Source organism: Convolutriloba macropyga, chromosome 8, assembly GCF_964194025.1.
Source record: "Convolutriloba macropyga chromosome 8, txConMacr16.3, whole genome shotgun sequence".
Lineage (NCBI taxonomy): Eukaryota > Metazoa > Xenacoelomorpha > Acoela > Convolutidae > Convolutriloba > Convolutriloba macropyga.
The window spans coordinates 35,555,906-35,563,167 of record NC_134475.1 but is presented as its reverse complement, the minus strand read 5'-3'; the positions used below and the strand labels follow the sequence as shown (position 1 = coordinate 35,563,167).

General features: G+C 35.9%; 1 protein-coding gene across 2 annotated transcripts in view; it reads right to left on the bottom strand.

The window, feature by feature from the left end:
- Positions 1 to 2,715: 2,715 nt before the first annotated feature.
- LOC142344097 (uncharacterized) overlaps positions 2,716 to 7,262 on the bottom strand; it is a 337,135-nt gene continuing 332,588 nt past the window's right edge. For both annotated transcript variants that reach the window (XM_075395583.1, XM_075395584.1), the window contains exon 3: positions 2,716 to 2,997. The gene's annotated coding sequence lies outside the window, so the exon portion shown is untranslated. The remainder of the gene's footprint in view (positions 2,998 to 7,262) is intronic.

Below are 7,262 nucleotides of genomic sequence, written 5' to 3'. Positions count from 1 at the left end.
CAGCGCAAAATTATTTAAGAAATGGCGGTGAGTTTTCAACTTGTCAACGCTAGTTGCCGCTGATCTTACATATTTAGCGTTGAATTTAGCGTAGATCTTACATATTTAGCGTAGAATTTAGCGTAGATCTTACATAATTAGCGTTGAATTTAGCGTAGATCTTACATATTTTTGCGTTGAATTTAGCGTTGATTTTACATATTTAGCGTAGAATTTAGCGTAGATCTTGCATAATTAGCGTTGAATTTAGCGTAGCTCTTACATATTTCTGCGTTGAATTTAGCGTTGATCTTACAAAAAATCAACGCGTAGAACTCTGGGTATGGGACTCGAACCACTGATCTCCTGTTTACTTGTCGCCTCTTCTACCATTGCACCACCGTACCTTGGTTTCCTTAAGAGCCGCAATCCTTATAAAGCGTAGATCTTACATATTTTGCGTTGAAATTAGCGTAGATCTTACATATTTTGCGTTGATTTTAGCGTAGATCTTACATATATTGCATTGAATTAAGCGTAGAACTTGCATATATTTCGTTGAATTTAGCCTAGATCTTACATATTTTTCGTTGAATTCAGCCGAGCTCTTACATAAATTCAACGTATTCAACGCATTTATCATGTGAAAAGTACTGGGAAAAATTTAAAATTTTTTTAAGTTTTGAAAAAATTTTGAATTCCTAAAATGGTCTGAAATGGTTTTTGCACCGTAAGAGAGCAAATGGTTATTTTTTGCTCACTTCATTTTTCTCAATTGTGCAGTATAGGGGTCGAAAATTAATTTTTCGAAAAAAACTTGAAAAATTTGAAATCATCAAACGGTCTGAATTGGATTTTGCACTATAAAAGAGCACTAAAAAAGATTTTTTCTGACTTCTTGTTTCTCACTTTAGGAGTATAGGGTTCGAAATAGTGAAAAAATTAATTTTTCGAAAAAACTTGTAAAAGTTTTAAAATCTTGAAATGGTCTGAAACGGATTTTGCACTTTGAAAGAGCACTAAAAAGTGATTTTTCTCACCTGTGCAGTATAGGGTCGAAACAGTTAAAAAATTGACATTTTGAAAAAAAAATGAAAAATTTGAAATCGTAAAATGGTCTCAATTGAATTTTGCACTATAAAAGAGCATTAAAAATGATTTTTCTCTGACTTCACGTTTCCCACCTTTGCAGCATAGGGGTCGAAACAGTAAAAAGTTGATTTTTCGAAAAAAAACTTGGAAAAAATTTGAAATCGTAAAATGATCTCAAATGGATTTTGCACTATAAAAGAGCACAAAAAAGTGGTTTTTTTGCTGAGTTTGCTTTTCTCACCTGTGAAGTATAGGGATCGAAACAGTGAAAAAATTGACGTTTTGAAAAAAAAAAACTTGAAAAACTTTTGAAATCATAATGTGGTCTGAAACGGAATTCAAAAAGTTCAACCTTAATTTTGTAAGATCTACGCCAAAACTCTAAGCAAAAATATGTAAGATTGGCGTTGAATGCGTTGAATTTATGTAAGATCTACGCTAAACTCAACGCTAAATATGTAAGATCTACGCCAATTTCCAACGCAAAATATATGAGCTTGGCGTTGAATGCGTTGAATTTATGTAAGATCTACGCTAAATTCAACGCTAAATATGTAAGATCTACGCTAAAATTCAACGCTAAATATGTAAGATCTACGCAAAATTTCAACCCAAAATATGTAAGATTGGCGTTGAATGCGTTGAAATTATGTAAGATCTACGCTAAATTCAACGCTAAATATGTAAGATCTACGCTAAAATTCAACGCTAAATATGTAAGATCTACGCCAAAATTCAACGCAAAATTATGTAAGATCTACGCTAAATTCAACGCTAAAAATTTAAGATCTACGCTAAAATTCAACGCTAAATATGTAAGATCTACGCCAAATTTCAACGCGAAATATATAAGATTGGCGTTGAATGCGTTGAATTTATGTAAGATCTACGCTAAATTCAACGCTAAATATGTAAGATCTACGCTAAAATTCAACGCTAAATATGTAAGATCTACTCCAAAATTCAACGCAAAATTATGTAAGATTGGCGTCGAATGCGTTGAATTTAAGTAAGATCTACGCTAAATTCAACGCTAAATATGTAAGATCTACGCTAAATTTCAACGCTAAATATGTAAGATCTACGCCAAAATTCAACGCAAAATTATGTAAGATTAGCGTTGAATGCGTTGAATTTATATAAGATCTACGCTAAAATTCAACGCTAAATATGTAAGATCTACGCCAAAATTCAACGCGAAATTATGTTTGATTAGCGTTGAATGCGTTGAATTTTTATAAGATCTACGCTAAGTTCAACGCTAAATATGTAAGATCTACGCTAAAATTCAACGCTAAATATGTAAGATATACGCCAAAATTCAACGCAAAATTATGTAAGATTAGCGTTGAATGCGTTGAATTTAAGTAAGATCTACGCTTAAGCGTAGATCTTACATAAATTCTACGCATTCAACGCCAATCTTACATAATTTTGCGTTTTTTAGCGTTGACACCTCGGCCCGGGGTGCTCAAAGCTACAACTAGAAATGGCGGACTTAGAGGTCTGCACTACCAAAGTCAGGATGTTTAGATGTTGAATTAGTGTGCAGATGCTCCTCTGAGACTAGCTTCGACCTGGTTTGCTTTTCATTCTGCTGTCAGTGTCAGAGTTCAAGTCTATATCCTGTTAAAAAACGGAACATATGAGAAAAATTGTAAATCTTTCCTTATTTTAGTTGCACGATAGGAGATATAAATTAAATCAGACGGCATAGTTCCAATATGTATTTTTTTAACAATTTTTGTAGATATAGTTAATAAAGTCAGTGCTCAAAGCTACATTAGAATTGGGGGACTTAGTTGTTTGCAACTCCCAAGTCAGAATGTTTAGATGTTGAATTGATGTGCAGATGCTCCTGTGAGACTAGCTTCGACCTGGTTTGCTTTTCAATCTGCTGTCAGTGTCAGAGTTCAAATCTATATCCTGTTAAATAACGAAACATGAGGAAAATTGTAAGTCCTTCCTTTTTGAGTTAAATTTAAGAGTAGATTGAAACAAACTGAAGTGACAGATGCCAAAAAGAGCTGAAGAGAAGGTTAACCCAGTCAAATATGCGCCCGGTTTGAACAAACTTACGCATCGTAAAAAATACAATATATCGTTTCTTAGTTACCATAGAAGGGGCCATCTACGGCCCCTCAAAGCCATAAAAGAAAACGTTTATATTCATGCAGTGGTTAGTAGGGAACCTTTTGTGACCCCTTTTATGAAACTTATTTTCCATAGAAGAATATACACACTTTTAGCGACATAATATAACGGAAATGAACTTTTTTATGTCTTTTGTGAAGTAACGTTTCCGAGTATGCCACTTGGCGTGTGATTTTTGGATTTAGTGGTGAATGTATCGGATTGGTCCAAACCAATTGGTTGGAGGAATCTGTGTTATTGTTATGTAATGGTGTGTAATTCTGAATGTGTGTTATAGATGTATCTAATTGTCTAGGAATAACTTGATGATCAAAACTAGTTTGTGCAGGAAAGTTTTTTGAGCCACGAGGCGACTGAATTATGTCTTAAATGTATCTCGTCTGCGATTCTCTATAAGGGGTTAATAACACTTCAACGCTATAATGTTCTAACAGACAGGTTGCATAAAGTGAGCAATACGCTCCTGTTGGTTGACAATATGTACATAGACAGTAGATAAATAACATAAAAGCTTAAGTGTTTATAGATAGATATGATAGTTCTTGGTTACAGATGCTGAGTTCAATTGACTCCTGTATCACACTCCCTCCGCTGTATGAAACTCTTTCTCAAAGTGTGTCATCTAGCTCCTTTAGGTTTTCTTAGTTTAAGTCCGAGATGTCATCTAAGTCCGGGGATACTGGTGGGGTTTTGTATTCTTGTAAAGTTGTGCTGCTCTTTAGTGAGTATACTGATGTAGGGTTGTTTGATGGCGAATCATGTTGTTCTTGAATTGTGTCGTTGGTATTTTGTTCCAGTTGGATGTTTGTGTTCGTGTCTGCTGGAATTATGGAGATGATGTTAGCTTGTTCGAGTCGTATTCTCTCTCGTTCCCTTTCAATTGCATTGATTTCTTCGTTGTAGTCTTTTGTGTTATTCGTTGTCTCCGATGTTTGATTGTCCAAGAATACTACTTTTGGAGTATCTTGTGTTGTGGAGTCCGGTTTAGTTGCTTTGATTTTGTTCACAAATATTCATCAATTTTTGGGGGTCGACTTATGTGCGATGAAATATTGCTGTTCGGTTGTGTTTTCGTTTTCAAATGGTGGGCTATTGGTTGAAGTAATCATGAATAGAGTTGAATCGCTCGTTGCTACTATATTTTGTGTGGTGCTTGAATCAGTATCAAGTTCGAATTGTCTTATGTTGTCTGAATGGGAATTGTGGCAGAGTTAATTTTCAGAAATGATCGATTGGCGTCGAAATGAATGCTGTTTTGTAGTTCTGCATGCTTTGCTCCTTGATGGGATTCTACGCCCGGCGAATTCTTAGGGGTTCTAGTTCTCCTGCGTGAAGTCTCGTTTTTTAAACAGTTGGTTGCTTTCCTGGGTGCTGATTCTGCCTTTCTTCTTGGTTGTTGTCGCTTTTGGTTTCTTATGGCTAACTTTTTAACCTTCTCTGGCGTCCAGTTGGTCTTGATTTTGGATGTTGTTGGGCCTTCTGTTGCTTGGTTTCTTCTAAACAAAGCTTTTTAATTTTTTCTTGTTTTCTCTTATATTCGCCTCCCGTTTTACATGCAACAATGTGTATAAGGCTTGGTTTTTGTTCGATTATTGGTGGTTTTGTTAATGCTTTCTTTTCAGTTACTACTGCTAAGTCATTTTTCTGATTAATGTGTTTTTTCTTAAAGGTGTATCTATGGTGATTGTGTGTGGTGAGTATCTGGTGATTGTTCAGTCTTCACTGATGGTCCATTGTGGTGCAAGTGTGTGGCGTGGTTCATTAGTTTTCCTTGCGAGTGACTTTCTTGCTACATTTTTTCTTGTTCTAATGTATTTTGTGGTCTTGTCACCTAGTGTGAAATTTATTTCAGATGGGTGTATCTTACATGTTGGCGTGAAGTTCTTCTGCGTTTTGGAGAGGGGTACATTTTCTGAGTTGTCGTTGTCAGATTTCAGCTGTTCCAGTTGGTTTTTGTCCATTGTACCACTTGGCTGTGAAATTTGGGGGGATGGTAAACTATGTTGATCTTCTGGAGTGTCCGCTTCGTCTTCACTGTTCCTGTATCGTATGTCCAGTTCATCTTCTGAATTACAATCTCTCCTCCAAATGTCTTCCATTGTGAGGGTGTTCTGCGACAGTATCTTTTGTCTAAACATTTATTAGTTAGGTTTTTATATGCAAGGTTGTGTTTTGATTGTTTAGTTGTGATGTTAGAAGTTTCTGTGTTTGGTTTTCGTCCGAAGTGGGCTTCGTAGGGAGTTATTTTTTTCGTGGGGTTTGGTATTAGTCTGATGCTTTCAATGATATTTGCTACTCGATTTGCTAATGGTACTGTTGACCAGTTGGGTTCTATGTCGAACAATGCTAGTCGCCTTTTTATGGTTTGTATTAACCGTTCGACCAAGCCTGTTCCTCTGTGGTCTCCGGCTGGTACAAGATTTAATTTTAGATTTTTATTTTTGCAGAAAAATTCGAATTCTTTTGCTTTGAGTGCTTGTGCTTGATCGCATCTTAATGAGCGTGGTATGCCATGAAGTTTACAGTAACTTTCTAGGTATTCCATTGCTGTGTTTATATCACAATTGTGGTATGTTTCTGTGTGGGGGAATCGTGATCTATGTACGGTTAGTAGGATATAATTGTTTTGTGTGTTGTTTTTGAATGGAATTGGTCCTGCGAAATCCATTTGGATTCCCTCGTTTGCTTCTGTTAATTGACTTAGTGTGCCTAGATTGTTTCTCGGAATTATGCGTTTTAAATTTTTACCTTTGTCGATGCAATGCTTGCAACTTTGTGCTTGTGCCACTATTTCACTGTGAAGGTTGGAATACCACACAAGTCTGGCCAATGCGAGCATTCCCGCTTGTCCGGGGTGTTTGCTGTGTATTGTTTGCAGTACTAGAGGTCGTAATTTTGAAGGAATTACCAGTCTGTTGTCGAATAAAAGATAACCAGTTGGTGTTACCGACAGATCTCGGCGTATCTTGTAAAATATAGGATTAGCTTTTTTCAGCGACAACCAATCTTTGTTAGTAACCATATCATTTATCGGACCTAAGTTCCTTTTGAAATGTTCAGCTAAGAATTCTTCGTTAAATACTCTCATCAAGTTTTGTCTATATTCTGGGGTCGGTAAATGATCAATTGCTGTAAATATTTTAGCATGTTTGTGTTCTTGTATAGCTGAAAGGCGTTTGCTTTTGTTTGATTATATATCGGTTTGCCTGCTTCTTTCTCTAGACTGTTTATCTGGGGTTGGTTGTATATCCATATTTGATACTTTTTTTGTTTGGGGCTCGTTTTCTCTTTTTGATTTGTATTTCGAATGTGTTTCTAGCTGCATTTTGTCTTGTAAAAACGGAAATTAATTGTGGATTTTCGAATGAAGCAAAACTTTGAGCAGTGTGAGGCAACTTATTCTTGAGTGTGTTAAGGCAAAAAGCGTATTATTTACTGCGCGTGTTTCGTTTATTGTGTGTGACGTCATTTTGTTCTATTTTTTTTCTCTACAATGAGTGATTATAATAAGCAATTGGTTTTACAGTGTTGGTTGGTTCAATTATGTGTTTTAACCATGCGTGTTTTATTTCCTTTATAGTATTTATGACGAACTTTTCGTCATCTTCGCTTTCAGGTGTAGGTTTTCCGGAAGGGTTTCTGCTTCGATAATCTGCGAACCCCTTGTTTCTTCCTGGTATGTGTTCAATAGTGAAGTTAAATGGCAGTAACCTGTCTACCCATCTGGATAATCTACTTTGGTATGTTTTATTTCCTCTGTTATTTTTCAGTGCTGATAGTTGTGCTTGGTGGTCTGTTTGCAGTGTAAATTTGTTTCCGTACAAATAATATTTGAAGTGTTCTAGTGCCCATACAATTGCCAATAATTCCAATTCTTTTGTGCTGTATCTTTCATCTAATTAGTTGAAGAATCTTCTTGCATATGCTACTGGTCTCCACATGGAGTGTGTCTTTTTGTTCTAGGCATGCTCCTAGCCCTTTTCTACCTGCATCGCATTCTACTCTTGTTTCTTTATTGATGTCAAAATGTTTGTTTT